The 19,048-nt window shown below is 36.3% G+C and overlaps 1 non-coding gene across 1 annotated transcript; it reads right to left on the bottom strand.

The window, feature by feature from the left end:
* Nucleotides 1–1,321: 1,321 nt before the first annotated feature.
* LOC133766125 (small nucleolar RNA SNORA30/SNORA37 family) lies at nt 1,322–1,450 on the bottom strand. The gene has a single exon (XR_009866677.1). It is a non-coding gene; the product is annotated as a small nucleolar RNA SNORA30/SNORA37 family (small nucleolar RNA).
* Nucleotides 1,451–19,048: the final 17,598 nt, after the last annotated feature.

Below are 19,048 nucleotides of genomic sequence, written 5' to 3'. Positions count from 1 at the left end.
AATTGATTTTTCCTGGTAATAGAAATCTTGAGTTGGCTCTCTTCAACTTCGAAAGCATGAAGAATTTCCACATGAGCATCCTTCCTTTACCTGCTTGGTATGCTCTGATCTTCAAGTGCGATTGCACTGCCCCCAGGATGCTTTCAAAATGCTTAAGGTGTTAGCCTATCTGGTATCAATGTCAGCTCACACTCCAGTGAAAAGTGGCTCTAGGGATCTAGCTTATTTTTCCTTTTCCATGATTTTCACCAAATGATTCTTCATTCGTTTATTATATCCCTGATGGTTTGAAGAAAAAAAAAATTCAAGTTTTTTTCTTTACATAAAAGGAAAAATAGAGAAGAATTTTCAAATCAACTATTAACAGAAGTGACAAATCTTGATTGTATACATTTTAGGGGTCACCTTAAAATTTTTCCTCTTCATTGGTATGTCCTTCCTTCAAGTGGGATATTGTAGTTTTACAAACTAAGAATCCTTTCTAAATAAACTTGTTTTATTTATACAAAAATTCATTTCTAAGTTTAATAAAGTAGCAGTATGTATTTATAATAATCACTTTTTATAGCTTACTCATGTTCTCAACAGTTATAATACTGCTCTTGACTTGTGTACATTGAAAAATTATCTCATTTGAGAACTTAGTATTAGCCACTCTATTCAAATTGAGTTCTTGGAGATAACAGTTTATAAATGTCATTAATAACTCAAGACTTACTGAAAATATTAAACTCCAGTAAAACCTTATTTAGTCCTTACTATTTGATTTAGCAATAGTTTTGATTCTTTGATGAATTCTTCATTTTAATTTGCTATGTGTATATATATATATATATATATATATATATATATATGTGGATAATTACCATTTGGTTAATCTCACTTGCTTAATTTCTATTGCTGTGTTCCCAAAATCTTTATTTATGACCCCTTTAGTTACCTTTCTTTAGTTTCATGGAGCAAACTAACTTTTAGTTGAGCTTGGAAAATGTCTCTGAGTACCTCCAAATTACCCTGCAAAATGTTGTTTTCTATAATAATCATCAGTAAAACACTTGTGTAATACTAATGCAGCAATGTCTATCTAACATGCACCATTTGTTTATCTCCACCATCTGCAATAAATAAAACTAAGTATTCTATTTCAATGGGGAAATTTTTATAAGATCCCATCTAAAAAATAAATTTCTTTCCAATTGGATAAAGAATTTGTCATATTTTCTGTATTCAACCCTCCCAGAAGGAGAGGAGAATGGTCTAAGACTGTTATTATTTAATCAGTTCATGCACAGTTTATATGGATTTGTGATATCTTTTTTTTCTCCATCCACTTGAGTGTCAAATGCCACTGGTACAGTCCCAGGGCAAAGATATAATCAAGGGATTTCTTTCAGTACCAGCTGCCAAATCCTGGCCCCACTGCCTAGGAGAGGACCTGTGAAAGTGCTAATGGATCTGTAATTTCTAAACTTGAGGAATTTTTCTTAAAAAATATTCTCTCATATTTTATTTTAGTCCCTGAAAAAAATTTTTTTAAAGATTTATTGAAAGGCAACTTACAGACAGGCAGAGGCAGGGAGAGAGAATTCTTCTATCTGCCTGTTCACTCTCCAAATGACCTCAATGGCCAAAGGTGAGTTGATCCAAAGCAGGAGCCAGAAGCTTATTCGGGGTCTCCCGCGTGGAGGCCGGGGCCCAAGGACTTGTGCCATACTCCACTGCCTTTCCAGGCCATAGCAGAGAGCTGGACTGGAAGTGGAGCAGCTGGGACTCGAACTGGTGCCCATATACAATGCTACATAACTACAGCTATGCCAAAGCGCCAGCCCTTGATGGATCTTTAGGAGTTTTTGTTTTGTTTTCTTTTTTGTTTTTGTTTTTTTAAATACAAAACATCATGGTGCAACATAGACCTATTGAATCAGCATTTTTTTTAGGATGGAACCTGACAATGGTTTGTGGAAATTTTCTTTGAGTTTGGTTTTGTTTTGTTGTTTGTTTGTTTTGATTTTTAACTTTCTTTTATAACTGTGATGGTCAGAGTGGGACCTGCTGTGGTAGATTATTTATTCTTTCCAAATTAAATCTTCACAGCAAAAAATCTGTTACTTAATGTTTATGTATCATTTGTTGATCTTGACACATACTTCTTTAAATTAATCTTTATACTCATTATTTTATAATCTTTAGTCACCTGGGATTTTAATTCCACAGCTATTATTGATTTCTTTTTCTCCCACTTTTGCTTTCCCAATTTGCATCCAGTCTCAGAGACATATTGATTCTATTTCCACAATACTTCTCTCATCTGTCTTCCTCTTTACTTTTCCAGTGTTACTGCTCTAATTCAGCACCTATTTCTCTTGCTAAGACTTTTTAAAGAGCCTATTCTTCCTGACTTCAGGATCAATGTGATATAAGCCATCCTAAACCTTACTCTCAAAAACCATATATTGATCCCAGTGATTCCTTTTTCTAACGTGTTTAATATCTCTTCATTGTCCATAACACATAGCAGGTGTTCATAGGCTGACATTCAAAACTTGCTATCATCCTGTCATCTGGTTGCAATACATTTTTTTGACCATTGTCTCCCTTTTCCCCCTTCATCCCTGTATATCCTGGTAAACGTATTTCATTAACCTGCTCTGTACTTTTTAGCTTTTATAAATTTACTACAAAGTTTTTTTCACCTTTTTTCTTCTTCTTCCTATTTTGAGGTAAAACTGAAATCCCACCTTCTTCGTATCTTACTGGCTTTCACATAATTACAGGGATCACATTTGTCTTCACAATATTGCTACCTTATGTTTTAGCAATTTTGCATGTAGCTTTTGTGTCCTCATTGTTTGTAAGCTCCCTGAAAGTTAAACCTTTAAATTATTCAGCTTTCTCTGCTTCTGAATGCCTGGCATAATGCCTTGCCCACAATGAAGACTCAGTGATTTATGGAATAAATTGGTGGGTGCATGAATAAATAGCTAGACTGAGAATCATAAAACAACAGTAAAATGACTATCCAGGCATCACTAAAAGTTGCTTACAAGATTCTAATGAGAGAAATTGAGAATAATAGAGCTACAAACATATTGACGTTTTCCAAGAATTATTTCATTTTTATGAGATGAGTAAGTGATTATGTTTGCTTGCATTTCTGCTTTGGTTTTCTCAAGGGCATAACCTCATCATGCACATACACTGAAGGCGTATACAGAACGCTCTATTTAATGATTATTTAGAATTAATTTATCTCCATTGTAATACTTATGTAAATGAATTGAAATGTAAAATATCACACAAGACTCTGTAAAATACTTCTGTTTTAAAATAATCTTTATGTGTAGAAGAATAAGCAAAGATTAGGAAATTATTATGTATGCATTTGTTGAATCATTTCTGAAAGCAAATTACCTAATACATTTATTACTGTTTCAGGAAAAAATAGATCTTTAACTCTGAATTCATTATATGGGCCACCAGCAGCTTGCTCTTGAAAGTAGATGTCATTTACTAAGGGAAAAATGCCTCTGTGAAGTCGTTTGAATCATTTGCCTCTTCCGGAGCTTGTTTACAGCTATCTCAGAATGTGTTATGCCTCTGGCCTTTAGAGGTAGTCACATACATATACTATTTACATAAAAAATGTTGGTCCATGTGTTGTTAAAACATCAAGAGTATCTTTAAAGCACTCAGGTTGGTTTAAATGTGGGCAGTTTGGAAATTTGCATCTTTCTTTCCAAAAAAGAACAGCAATTACTGTAAAAATGGTTTATAAAGGACGATAATATTGTATCTTCTAAAAAATCAAATCCATTTTTACAGAATTTAAAGACATACTTTTCTATATTAATTTAAATGGATAAATGACCTCTGATGGTGTTCATAAGATTCACATTCAGGCAGTGATTAAACAATGCAAATGATTAGGTCTAGGCCTTTGTACCTACAGTTTCTCCCTTCCTTCTTGTCCTCCCTTTGATATCCCTCCACTTACATTTAGCACTGCTCATTTCCCTTCCTCCTCAGGCTGCCAGAAACTGCTAATGGACAGTGCTCATGTGATTCTCTAGTGTTGTCTTTTCCCTTGGTGTTATGAATTTGTGTATTATTTGGTTTTAAAGATATTAGAATATCCTTTTAAAAACCTATTAGCTGCTATGAAAGAGCTGACTTCTGTGACACTCTGAAGTAAAATAAAGTCACCCAATGATGCTTCTTTTCCCTCCATTAAATATGTCCCTGAAATTATTAAAAAGAAGAAATGGGGAGGATGCTGTGGTGCAGTGGCGTTAGTTGCTTCCTGGGATGCCTGCATCCCATAAACGAGTGCATGAGATTGAGTCTCACATCTGCTTCTGATACATCTTCCTGCTAATGGATACCCTAAGAGGCAGCTGGTAATAGCCAAGTTACTTGAGTCCCTGCCAGTCACGTGGGAGAAGCAGATGGAGTTCCTAGCTCCTAGCTTCAGCTTAATATAGCCACGGTATTGTGGAGTGAACCAGAAGATGGAAAAGTCTCTCTCTCTCTCTCTCTCTCTCTCTCTCTCTCTCTCTCTCTTTCTCTCTCCCTCCCTCCCTCCCTCCCTCTCCCTTTCAAATAAATAAAAAAGTAATAAATAAGCATTTAAAAAGAGGGCATGGAACAAAGATCAGTCCTTACCAAAAAATTAAGAGCGTTGTATGTTATGTATATATATTTCTAGCATTCTACCTGTAGCAATACAAATGCCTAGCATGAGCCATATGATTACAAGAAGTTACAGTTTTCATGTACATAAGAGTAAGGAATAACTTAGTACGTAGGCAGCTGGGCATTTGGCCTAGTTGAGATACCTGCCTCCCATATCAGAGTATCTGGATTTGAATCCTATCCCTACTCCCAATTCCAGCTTTGATTAATGCACTGCACAGTACTGAGCAGCAATGGCTCAACTATCCTGGTTCCCTGCCATCCATATGGGAGGACTGGATTGACTCGTTTACATCTGGCTTTGTAGTGGCCCAACCCTGGCCACTATGACAATTTTGAGAGTAAATGAGTGGATGTAACCTCTCTCTCTCTCTCTGTCTCTTTGTCTCTGTCTCTGTCTCTCTCTCTATTTCTCTTTCTCTCTCTATGGATATGTATGTGTATGTGTATGTGTGCATATGTGTGCCTCTCAAATAAATAAAAGAAAAATAAAAATTTAGTACACGGAAACAGAAAACATAATTTTGCCAATAAGTATACAGTTTATATTCTGTCCTCCCAATATTCCTTTTTCCTTTGAGAAATGAGAATCTCCACATGTATATTATTTTCTATCTATAAAGATCTAACTGAAAGGTCTAAACATGTCTTTTTCACTTAATTTTGAACTAATCTATCACTAATGTAATTTGCTCCTCTCTTAAATACGCCTTTAGTACAGTGCCATCAACCTGTCATCACATTTGTTGAGGCCCTCAACGTTGGTACTGCTGAAATTATCTCTAGAGTAGTCTCAATGCCTGCATTCTTTTTTCCCCCTTATTATATCCCATCACAAGGGTAGCAGTGCTAAAAAGCATGTCTAATCAACTGAATAGCCTACTTTAAGTCTGTACATAGGTGAAATCTCCCAGCAATAGCATTCATGCTGTGGCACAGTAGCCGATGAAATAACTGCCCTGATCTTTGCCCATCTCGTACTGACAACAGAGAAGTATTCCCCTCATTATATTATCGTGTTAAGTAGCTCCATGGATTGATTCATCCAATGGAAGGAAGTTTTAGAATGCTCCTTCAGTTACACTTTACTAAACATAGTTCTATTATTGCATTAACAGTCTTTCATCTTTTCACATGCCTCACCATCTTTGTCCACATTAGGCTCTGTTTATTCAGTGTATTCTATGACTTTGCTACTCAAAGTGCTATTCCATAGACCAAAAGCATTAAGATCATTCACAAGCTGTTTAGAAATGAAATATCTTTTACTATTGAACCAGAATATGAATTAAACAAAAGCATTCCAATGATTTGAGTGTATTTTAAATTTTGAGCAGTACTGATTTATGACAAATTCTTCACATTTTAAAACCAGATTTCTAACAAACAGGTTCTTAGGCCTAGTTTATAGTTTATGATTTGCACATTTTGGATTTAACTGAAAGACCTTCATTTTCATCATTACGCTTTTTAGAGTCTTAGGTGAAAAGTCTGCACCCTTCATAGAAATACACTGAGAGATTTCCCTGTACAAGATAATGATCCTGCAATAACCCATATGGCCACAGTACAGAATTAATATTTGGATACATCTCTTCCTTTAAATTCCAGAAAATATCTCTCTGTTTCCTCTAAGCTCACCACTGTAACCAAAAAAATACAAAACACTGATGAAGAAATATATGATAAAGAGTTCAAGCTGAATTGTAGATGACTGAAATAGATTGATTGTATTAGTGGTCTTCAATTTTACAGCATTTGGTCACACCCTCCCAAACCAGCACAATTCTCATGAACAGTTGGTAATGTGTTTTCCATTACAATTTTAGGCTATTCTGTAGAGTATACTATATATAGCATGTACTTATTCTGACTTTGCCTGAATCCACCATTTACCCCAAAAGTTTCTAAAATGTGATTACAGCAACTGCATCCTTAATCAGCAAGAGGTAGAATATAATTATCTTGCTCCTCCTAATGAAAGTATACCTTATTAAAGTAGTTTAAAATTTTTAATTATACAGCTCCAAAATACATGTCATTTATCTTCTAGCCATTCTACTATAACTTCATTTGTAAAGTGAAATAATTGTGCCTTATTTAATTTCATTTACTATATCTTCTAATATATCTGTGACAATAATTTGAGGAAGAAATAGGAAAATATTTTTTTAAATTTCTTGTTTTCTCTGCATCCCTATAAATTAAAGGTTCTCACTGTCTGTGTATGCTGCTACTATTTTAGAGGAAAACAGAATCGGAACTTGATTTACTTTCTTACATAACGTGATAACTATTTATTGAGGACTACAAGTCTCATGAATAAAAGAGTAGAGATCTCAACATTATGTAAAGCAAAAGCTAGAAGAAACACAATACTTATAAAATGATGACACAAAACAACTATGGAATGCATGGGAGGCAGTAGCTGATCGCTCAACTACTGGGATTCCTGACACCATGTAGAATATCTGGATTGTATTCCTTGCTTCTGGTGTTGGCCTGGCCCAGCCACGGTGGTTGTGGGCATCTGGGGATTGAACCAACAACTAAGAATTCTCTTTGTCTCTCTCTGCCTCTGTCTTTCAAATAAATAAAATATATATGTATATATACCTCAAATAATATAAAATTCAGTATTTCATTGTACTTTAATACTATAGAGAACTCCATTTACACAATTTGAATTTTTAGAAAATATCTTTATAAAATCAGTGGTTTAATTGCTGTTTTTAGTAATTTAAAAACTTTAACCGGGGGCCAGTTCTTCAGTGTGGTGGGTAAAGCCATCGCCTGCAGTGCTGGCATCCCAAATGGGTACAGGTTCAAGTCTCACTGTTTCACTCCCCATCCAGCTCTCTGCTAAGGAGCCTGGGAAAGCAGCAGAAGATGGTTCAACTCCCTGAGGCTCTACACCAACACAGGAGACTGGGAAGAAGCTCCTGGCTCCTGGTTTTAGATCAGCCCAGCTCCTGCAGTTGCAGCCATTTGGAGAATGAACTAGCAGATGGAAAATGGTTCCATCTCTCTCTCTCTCTCTCTCTCTCTGACTCTGCCTCGTCCTCTCTGTAACTTGTCTTTCAAATAAATGAATAAGTCTTTACAACTCTTTTACCAATTTATCAAATAACACCATTTAATGTAGTGATCAGCTGGCGTTGAGAAATTCCTGATATTTTGCTTATTTTAATACTTGACAAAAATCAATAAATTTCTTCAATGATCTACAGAAGTATGGTCTAAGGACCAAAATGTGACAGAATCCTTAGCCAATACATTGCTCAACCTCTATTCAACAATTGATCTAATTCATTACAAATTGTAAAATGCTCTATTAGCCAGGTAAGTTGTATTACATAATAATTACTTTCTGAAAGGAAAACTAAAATTATGAACAAATGTTGAACAAAATCAACCATCCAAGTGAAATAAAACGCAGCAAATAAAGTACAAAATTTAAAAATTAGCATTAATGCCATTGTTTATTTCCCTAAGTATCTTTTTATTTAGATCAAACTTAATATGTAAATTGTTTTATTTTCAAGGATGCCCATATTTAATGCACTGATAATATAAACCAAGAGTAGCTTTGTCATGTCCCTGTTCTGTAATAACAATAAAGATAAATTGCATACGATTATTATTTATTTTTCCTTTAAATATTTGAGGAGTTATTAAAACTAAATAATATTTTTTACAAATGTATTGGTAACCTTAATAAGTAAAAGATAGCTAAATATAGACAGTATCAATGTAATCATTTAAGTCATTTAAAGCAGTTTTTTAACAAAATCAACAAAATAAATCTATAAAATAAAATTTTAGCTTTGGCAGACGAACAAGTTTGAGTCTCCTAAATAAAGATTTTTTATAAAGTAATGGAAAATGTACTGTTAAGATGAGTAAATATCAAAGCTCAAAATACTATGTTCAGAGTTTAACAAAAAAACTTACTCATATACTTTTTCTCGTAACCAGATGAAAAGAATACGAAGTTTCATAAAGCCTCTTGAGTCATTCATGCATAAGAAATTATTTTTATGCCTTTTTTTGGTAAACTGCATAGTACATATATATTAGCACTAAAAAATCACCATGCATCTATCAGATATGAATGCAAACAATGCATCCAAATAAACTTTAATATTTCACTAGGTCAAAAGAAGATATGGAAAGCCATAGATATATCTTAAAAATAAACAATGAAGGGACAGGTGGAACAGGAAAAGAAAAAAAAAAAAACTTTTAAGAGCCAGACACATATATCTTCCTGCCAATAATCCAAGCTGAGGATCATGAGTTGGAGTCAACCTGCCAGCACAGATAGATACAGAAGATAAATTGCATCCAAGATTTCTATGCTAAGAAATATCCAGTGCAAAAACCAAAAATATCCCAGAAGGTTAAAAGAAGAATGTTAGCAAAGCCTTTCCAGTGGAGCAGCTGGGGTCCTCAAATGGTCAGAAAATCCCAAGCTAGATGCTTCTTATGACTTTACTGTTGCTTTCAGCTGCCGCAAGGTTGATGGAATCGCTATCCTTAAGCGCCTCTTATCCATACCGCAACACTGAAGGAAATAGTCCAGCTCTTCCAATCAAAATTGTCAGATCTTCAAGAAGATATATGAAGGGTCTACGAAAAAAGTTACTGGAAAATACTTATTATGAAAAAAACTATGTATAAATTTCAAAAAAATTTATACTAAATTGCACTTACTTATTATGAAAAAATATGATAAATTTCAAAAAAAATATACTAAATTGCACTTATCTTTAAATTACATTTTTCCATGAGCTCATATAATAAAAAAAATCAGCCCTTGGAGAAGTTATTTGGCCCTCAGTTAAAATCTTGCTAAGATGTTCGTGTCCCATAGCAGAATGCCTGGATTCAATACCCTGCTCTAGCTCCCAAATCCAGCTTCTTGTAAATACAGATCTGTGAAGCAGCAGGTAAGGGCTCAAGTGGAAGGGTCCTTCTCATCCACTTGGGGAGCCAACTCCCAGCTTTAACCTGGCCCACCCATCTGTTACAAGCATTTTGGGACATAGGCAGTGAATGGCAGCTCAGTCTCACTTTCACCCTTACTCTCACTCTCTCTATATCTCAAATAAATTTTTAAAGTAAAAAAGAAAAAAATTGACTATTTCATCAAGCATCATTCTTCCATTTTTTACATAAAGCAAAATGTCCAGCTTTAAGACATTTCTTTCATTAATTAATTTATAATTGCTTACAATTATGCTACATAGTCTATTTCATATCATGTAGGTAGAATTGGATGCAAAGTCACCAGACCTGTTCAGATGAGTAGGATAATGCATATATTCCCTGAGAGTGAAAAAGAACTTTTCATTTTTTAAGGATATCTTTTCCTGTTTTCATAGTTTCCAAAGATAATTTATAGCAATGTAACAATACTGAGTTCCTAAAACAGTGATAAAAGCAAGAATATATTAGATTATCAAAGAAAAACTCCTAGTTTGATAATGATTCTCAGTGTCTGACTTGTCTTTTAAAACAACTCTGAATTATTCCAAATTCCTGTAGAGGTTCTATTTCCTGAATATGAAATATTCTTAATTTTATCATGGCTGCAGCCAGAAATTATTTAGTTTCAAACTGCTGCAGTAGCTTTGAAATTTATCAATTCCATTTTCCTTAATACAACTTTCTTTAAAATTATTGTTATAAAACAAATATGAAGTATATTTTTAAAGAGTGCTCTGGGAAACACCAGATTTACCATCTCAAGTAGTTATAGCCCATAGAATCATCTTATCTATTATAATGCATGTTTAAATTTGTATTGAAGGAGGTAAAAACTGAGTCCTGAAGTAAAGAATTAGATATACAAAAGGATCTTCTGAAAAATCATGACAAATACAACAAAAAAGGATGTTGCCAAAAATGGGTACCCAATAGTCAAAGTATGAAAATCCAGCCAAATGTGTTACCAAAACCTTTTTGTTTTCTTCCCAAGATAATTATGGACTTTCATTTGAAGTGATTATAGCCATGATGGTTCCAACAGAATATGAGTTTTTTGAAATCACAAGAAAATAAGTAAATCTGAAGGTCTACATCAGTGAGAAGTGGAAGCAGATTTCCAACACTCCAAATGCTGTCAGTGATATCGGGAGGAGTCCACACAGCATAGCTGTAGTTGACATCCCTTTCACTCTCTACACCTTCTTGTGCCAAATGAAAAGAGGGCAGAAAATCTTAAAGGTTCAGAGCACCACAGAAGTGAAATTTTTTCTGACTCCTATTAGGACCATACAAACCTCCCAGTTTTTACAGTCTGTCCCCTACAGAACAGGGCATGATGAGACAGGTAGAAAGTAGCTCCAATTATGCCTCCTCTGAAGTGGAAAACACGTGGGGCAAAAATTGTACCGACACAAATTTAGCCGTGAGACACATGCCATTGTTCGAGTTCTAAGACAGGAAACATTGCACATGCGCACATCTGCACAAGACCATATGTTTCCCAGATTTTTGCTAAAGAAGAAACTGATTCTTTACAATTCAAGAGAACACAGTTGATTTCTCAGTACAGCTGCAGAATTCTAGCTAAAGAAAACTAAAATCACAACGAATTACTTATGTCAATTGCACGTTTTGGAATTAAAAACTTATATATATATATATATATATATATATATATACATACATACACACTATATATATAGTGTGTGTGTGTGTGTGTGAGTGGGGGAGCCAGTTGCTCTTTTTCATCTTCCCCACCCCTGTATTTTTTTTCAGTTAGTACAATCCTTTCTCGGGTTTCACAATTCTAAACCGCAGTGCCGAATGCCATATGGTCTTAATAAAAATACATCCAAATTTAAGAAGGAAAACAAGAAAAGGTTATTTTCTCTGCTTTTATATCCCCCTGCAATACAATTGTCTCCTAGATACTTACAGTTGTATCTACTGCTTATCTATATACTTATAGATGTATCTAAATGTATGTAATATATTGTTATGTTAATATCTTATATATTAGTACATAAATACAAATTTTAGCCCTTTATTTTGAAATCCTCAAATACTATCTTCCTCTGAAAAGTTCAAATTAAGATAATACCATAGGTATTTGAAAGAGACCTTCTGGAAAGTAGTCAACAAAATCTTCTTCCTCATGGAACCAGCAAGGACCTAAGCCTCTTCTTCCAAACTGACACACAGACGCCATGATGAATTTATATTGCCAGCTTCTCACAAAATAATTCTGTTTTAGACTGATGACTATGATGGTAAAGTACACAGCTGGTTTCTTCAAAAAAAAGTTGCCAAAGGACCATCCAAAAAAGAATGAAGAGCATTACCAAATCTCATGCAGCAATTTCTCTAGACAGGTAAAGATTTTCAGAACACTACTAATTTTATCTATTTAAATGTTAGGCTTTGGAATAAGTTACTTTTTCAAATGCAGGGAGATGTTCCTATGTGATACCCTGGGAGATTCTGACATATGAAATATTTACAATGCAGCCAGAGTACATAAAATGATTTGCCAAAGTCAAGCAAGCTACAAATGATAGAGCTAAACAGGATTCCACACAAAGCCATGTAGACCACCCACCTAAAGCCATCTTTCTAAAGTTTTGTAATGAAACAGAGAAGCCTCCTAACTATGTACAGCCTAGTTTCTTTCAATTTCTAGGGAAATTGACAACATTTTAACTTATCTTTAAAATAAAAATGCAGGCGATACCTTTTAGTCTAGTGACACCAGAATCCCACATCAGCATACTTAGATTCAAATCCCAGCTCCAGCTTGTGATTCCAGGATCTGGTTCCAGCTTCTTGCTAATGTAGACCTAGTGAGGCAGCAGTAATGACTTCAATAATTGGGCCCTTGTTCATCCACATGGGAGACCTGAATTGAGTTCCCAGCTCCTAGGTTTGGTAGGGGCACCAGGTGCTGCAGACATTTGGACGATGAACCAGCAAATAGGAATTATAGGAATTCCTCTCTCTCTCTCTCTCTCTCTCTCTCTCTCTCTCTCTCTCTCTCTCTCCCTCTTTCTCTCTCACTCCTTCCCTCCCCCCATCTCTGTCTCTTTGCCTCTCAAGTATTTTTTTTAATTTCAAAATCCAAGAATAGATATATCAATAATTCTAATAATTGAGTTAATATTAGAAACCCTTAGAAAATAACATGTGTTTAAGTAACGTACACTTAAATACCAAGCTAAGAAAATAAGCTAAAAATGTCCACAAATCAAAATAATCTTTATTCCATATACATGTTTCCTCCATTACACTGTTATTTACCATTTTAATGTCTAATTGAAAATGATATAATCTCATAAATATTCCAGAACTCAAATATTCTTGCTCTTAAAATCGAAATACCTCAATTTAACAAATTTGTTCAGATTGCCTTTTCAAATACATCTCCCTCATTAGTTTGTTTTTTCCAGCAGTCTTGTCACATCTTTACAACATGACAAAATGTCATTTCTAAACCCATCCTTTAGATACATTTGACTAGGCTTTTAAAGCAATTTAGAAAACCGCTCTAACTGCCTAAATTGAAAAGCTCAAAGTAGAAGAACTCAAATCAAGTGATTTGCAGGCTAGAATTATTTGTAAAAGTTTTAGAGTAAGATAAACTTTTCAGAAGGCTGATGTTCAGGACCTATTTTAAAGTTCTGAAGTATTTTGTCCAACTAAAACTGAAGTACACCGGCAAACTGGGCAGTCAGTTTACTTAAGCTTGAAAATTCGGTTTTATTCAAATTGGATACAGTAGTTAAGTAAAACAATGGGGCTTCTATTTTCTGCCACATGTTATTTAAAAAAAAAAAAAAAGGCATACAAGAGCTGTCATATGAGCAGGCTGTTTGCCTGCTCAGTGCATGGTTTTAGGTTTCTGAAAGGCCTCACCCCCCAACTCTTAATGCCGAAATAAATCAATTTCATCTGTTGGTTGTTTTATTCCTAGCGGTTTTTTTTCTCCCTGCTTCCTTTTAGGCCAGTTTCCACAGAGCCATATGGCAGCTGAGAGAAGCAAAGCAATGAGCTGTGTTTTCAGATCATAACAAAAGGGTTGCAGTGTCACAACAGCCCATGAATGCATGAGACAGGGCCATGTATAGAAAGGCCTCCAGCCCTGTCAGGGAGGACTAAAGGGAAGGGTGATGGAGCTGCCACCGCTTCAACAGAAAAAGACATAGAATTTTCGTTGCTCATGTCCTCTGCCCCCACACCATCTTCCTCTACTTATATTCCGTTCCTTCCCAATGAGTTTGATGCCAAAATCCCATTAGCTATATTAATGGCATATGGTTGGATGTAGAAGTCTGCGGCAGCACAATAAAGGCACAAAGTGAGCATTCTTTGAGATCATTTCTGCTTTCTGTACCACACGATGCAAGAATCCCAACAAAGATGGTCTCAGGCATGTTTTAAGAGCTCAGAGCACAACAACAACAGAAAAAAAAAGGGGCTATAAAACACAATCACCTGCCTTTCTTCTACTCCAGGTAACTCCACTGTTTCCTAGTAAAAAAATGATTAGATAGATCTCAAAACATTTAAGTAGCATAATACATCCTTAGTCTTCAAGGTTTTGAGTAATACATTTTGATAAAGATATTCTTGATCTCACTAAATCTTCACACACTCAAACACACACACACACACACATCTATCCTTTGATAGATTTACACTGAATATATGTTTAAATATTAAAACTTCAATATTTGGAACAGTTAAGCTTCAAACTCTTTTAGACATGTAAAATAATTATATAGCATAAGATAAATCAATAATTTTGTTAATCACTATTTGGAATAAGAAATCATGATATACCTAAAGACAATGGGCAAAAAGTTTCAAGAGGAGTAAATAAATATATATTTGGAAACTTACATCCACATAGGCAGTTGATAACGGTGGTGTAGTTGAGCATTAGTGTTACCTATCCTTTCTAAGGCAAAAACTGTAGAGAGAAAAGGAAAGATGTAAGGCATAGTTCCCACTTTTAATTTATCTCTTTTGTTTCATCCCTTTAAAATCTCTCCCTTCTCACCATGGCTAGAATTGGAATGTACAAATGGCAATGTTTCTAATCCTTCCCAGGTTCTCTGGATTCTTAAGCAGTAATTAGATATTAGAATTCCATAAGTTTGGTTTTTTTTTAACTTGAAAGAGAGAGAAAGAGAAAATCTTCCATCTGCTGGTTCACTCCCTGGAGGCTTCCTGTGTGGGTGGTAGGGACCCAAGTTCTTGAGCCATCACCAGCTGCCTCCCTGTGTGTGCTTTAAAAGGAAGCTGACATCAGAAGCAGAGCAGCTGTCCAAACCAGGCCCACCGAGACAGGGGGCAGGTGTCCCAAGCAGCGTCTTCTACTACTCCAAATGCCAGCCCCTGCAATTATGATTTGAAGAAGTAACAGCCCTGTAGGTATTTAGGTCATAAAAGAGCTAGTGGTATAGAGGGAGGAGTTAGTGGAGAATTAACTATCTACAATTAAATATACAGCCATAAACAGGAAAAATCCTGGAACATGAGCAATGATAGCGATATTATGGTAATGACTTATGGTAAGAATGACTTATGGTAAGTGCTTCAAAGTGATACTCCACCTTATGTAGTTCAGAGTACATAGATAAGAACGCTGTGCCACAACAAATACACAAAAGCAGTTGTGTCATTGTTATAAAAGAAAGGTTTACTAATATAGGTAACTGTTACTATAGCTCAAAAAGACATAGAAATTAGAGGGAGTAACTACATGAGACTTCTGATAATGGCAGTGTGATGATGGTAAGTAATTTTTCTCAGTGATAACAATCATAAAATCTATAACAAATCATTCAATAAAAAGTCAAGCAAAAACAAAAAAAGTTTACTCTTAAAAAATACTTTATTGGGGCTGGCGTCGTGGCTCAATAGGCTAATCCTCCGCCTAGCGGCGCGGGCACCCGGGGTTCTAGTCCCGGTGGGGGCACCAGATTCTTTCCCGGTTGCCCCTCTTTCAGGCCAGCTCTCTGCTGTGGCCAGGGAGTGCAGTGGAGGATGGCCCAAGTCCTTGGGCCCTGCACCCCATAGGAGACCAGGAGAAGCACCTGGCTCCTGCCATCGCATCAGCATGGTGCGCCAGCTGCAGCGCACTGGCCGCGGCGACCATTGGAGGGTGAACTAACGGCAAAAGAAGACCTTTCTCTCTGTCTCTCTCTCTCACTGTCCACTCTGCCTGTCAAAAAAAAAAAGATACTTTATTGGACAGGAAATGTGAGTGTGGCTTTATAGCCTGGATACATTTTGAAACTTGAGATCTGGTGATAGAAAGTCCCTGCCTTACCAGGTCGAGGTGAAGGATGATTGAATTTGGAGAAGGAAAAGAAGTCACAGAATGAATAAAATCCAAATTTCGAATGTAAACTCTGCCCGAGTCTCTGGTTGACCAATTCCCACACAGAAGCTGGTAAGCCCCAGGCAGCCTGAAGGACATGCCCACAAACACTAGGAAAGGTTTCACTTTTGCAAGACATATGTCTGGTGAGATGTGGGAGTTTGCAATAGCAGAAGGCTAAAGCCTACTGGCTTGAGGTCAGATGGCTGAACTGTAGACTAACGGCCCAACTTTAAATTTAAAGAAAAATACAACCACTGAAAGAATGGGGCTGAAATCGAAGTATACACTCTAACCAAATCTGTGACTGAGTTCCAAATTAAGCAAACAGAGGGAAGCCACTAAGTGACTAGGCTAAAATTGAGCTGAAGCAATTTGAAAAGCTGAAAGGAAAACATCAGTTATTGTACATTGTGGATAGGTGAATTTCGTATTTTAAACTGAAGCATGTTAACTGCCTACTAGCACAAAAAATAATAAATAGAACTCAGGAGAACAAACGAATTCATAGTCAAGATACATGACGTGCAAGATCCCATTTTCGACTCAAACATATAGTGATGCCAAGATATGGAAAATATGACTCATACTTTAGGCAGAAAAAAGTCAGTTAATAAAAACTGGTTCCAACTGAGATCGGATAGTACAGTTAACCAGTAAAGACTGCAAAGCCAGTATTACACATATACTCAATAATTATAAGAAACTAGGATTTAAAAATTAGAGAATATCATGGAATTAATGAGTGAACAGAATCCCTCAACAAAGAAATGTAGACTATTATTAAATGGAGAAATCTAGAAGCTAAATTTGAATAAGTGAAAGTTGACTACATTTGAGCAGCAGATTTAACATACAAAAGAAATAATTATCTTGAGGAAGGCTAAATAAAAATACAGAAAATTTCAAATAAGAGAAATTGAATAAAAATCACAAATGTCCCAGACACCTATACACATGATCTAGCTATTAAATTTATGAATAATTATAGCACTGGAAGATAATGTAAAAAGGATGAGAAAGAACAGTAAAATAAATAATGGCTAAAAACTGTACAAATTTGGTTAAAAAGACCAACTTAGAAACTTGAAATCACTGAGCCCAAGCACAAGGAGGCACAGCAGAACTTCCAGTTGTGGGGATCTGCACAAGGGGCTTAGAAGTCACCACGCAGTTCTAGCAAGAACAAAAAAAGCAAAACAGACTGAAGAACCGACATTTCTTCTTGGATCCATGAGAGGTGAGAGCACAGGACAAGCCTTTGTCCCCAAGATAGGAGAGACAGACAGGCAAACACAGGATGTCACGGCTATCCAGAGCAGACTTGGGAGCTGACACCTCCGCAGGAACCAGGGTCTGGGAGGGAAAGCCTGAAACATAATTAACAAATTACTGGAGTCTCAGTGTGGACAAGTCTGTGAGTTAAAATTCCAGAGAAACAAGCCACAGAGAGGCCACAAACATTTGTGAGTTTTACTTCTAGGAGCTTGACCAGTAAATATCTGAGAAAAGTCGCTGATCCTAGCGGAGAGGAGGAAAAGAACTAATTTCAAAATGTGCAGAAGGCCAGCTCTGCAGCATAGTGGGCTAAGCCTGCAGCTCTGGCATCCCATATTAGCAGCAGATTCCTGTCCCAGCTGCTTCTCTTCCCATCCAGCTCTCTACTATGGCCTGGGAAAGAAGTAGAAGATGGCCCAAGTGGTTGGACCCCTGCACCCTTGTGGGAGACCCCAGAAAAACCTCCTGGCTCCTGGCTTCAGATCAGCCCAGCTCCTGCTGTTGTGGCCATTTGGGGGTGTGAACCAGCAGATGAAAGACCTCTCTCTGTCTCTCTGTCCCTTTCTCTGTAACTCTGCCTCTCAAATAAATAAATAAATCTTTTGTAAAACGTGCATAGCATTTTTTAAAACTGTATTTATTTTGGCAAGTTGAAAGAGAGAAAGACAGCGAGATCATCCATCCTCTAGTTCATTCTCCAACTACCTGCAACAGCCAGGGATGGACCAAGCTGAAGCCAGGAACCTGTAACCCAATGCAAATCTTCCATATGAGTGGCAGGGGCCAAAGTACATAGCCATCAACCCTGCTTCCCAAGGTGCACATTCACAAGAAACCAGATCACAAGACAGCCTGGACTCAAATCCAGGCACTTTTATATGAAATGTAGGCACCAAAAATGTGTATTAATAGCTGTGCCAAACCCCTGTCCCCACACTGTTCTTAAAACAATTTGCCCTCAGGAGAAAGTAATTAACCAGACCCTAACCTGCTGGGGTACTATCAGAATCTAACCCATCTGGGAAAAGGAAAATAAACAAATCCAGGCACCATCCTGGCTATCTCGCCCCACATAAGTGGAGAAGAGAAGAAAACAGAAACACTTGTGAAGTTCCCACCGCAGAGGCACTGGCACACGAAAACTTGGATATTTAATCACAGGACCATAGAATGGCTGCTGTCCACAGGTCCACAGTTACAACCAAACTGCTGAAGGCCTGTTTACAGCAGTTCCTTTTACCTGCTATATTATGGCCTGCTGTCAAGAAAATGTTACAAGGCTCATGAAAGACAAAATAACACAGTTTGAATAAGCAGAGCAAGATCGGAACAAGATATGGCAAGGAGTTTGGATTATCAAACTCGGTATTTCGAACTAGTATGAACATTACTGTTAAGCTCTAAAGGATAGAGTAGATAGTGTGTAAGAAGAGATATGCAATGTAAGCAATGAGATACAAATCCTAAGAAACAACAAAAAAAAGTTTTTGCAAATAGAAACAAAACTGAAATAGCCATGAAGAATGCCTCTGATGGACTTATTAGTCTGTTGAACCCTGCTACGTGAAGAACATCTGAGCTTAATAATATTCCTAAAAAAATCTTCAAAACTCAAAAATAAAGAGAAAAAAGACTGAAAAATATAGAACAGTATATCCAAGGAGTGCAGAACATCTATGAGAGGTGTAACATATTTGTAATGGG

Source organism: Lepus europaeus, chromosome 8 (genome assembly GCF_033115175.1).
Source record: "Lepus europaeus isolate LE1 chromosome 8, mLepTim1.pri, whole genome shotgun sequence".
NCBI classification, from domain to species: domain Eukaryota; kingdom Metazoa; phylum Chordata; class Mammalia; order Lagomorpha; family Leporidae; genus Lepus; species Lepus europaeus.
Note: the sequence above shows the minus strand (reverse complement) of the source record. Positions and strands in the feature narration are given on the sequence as shown.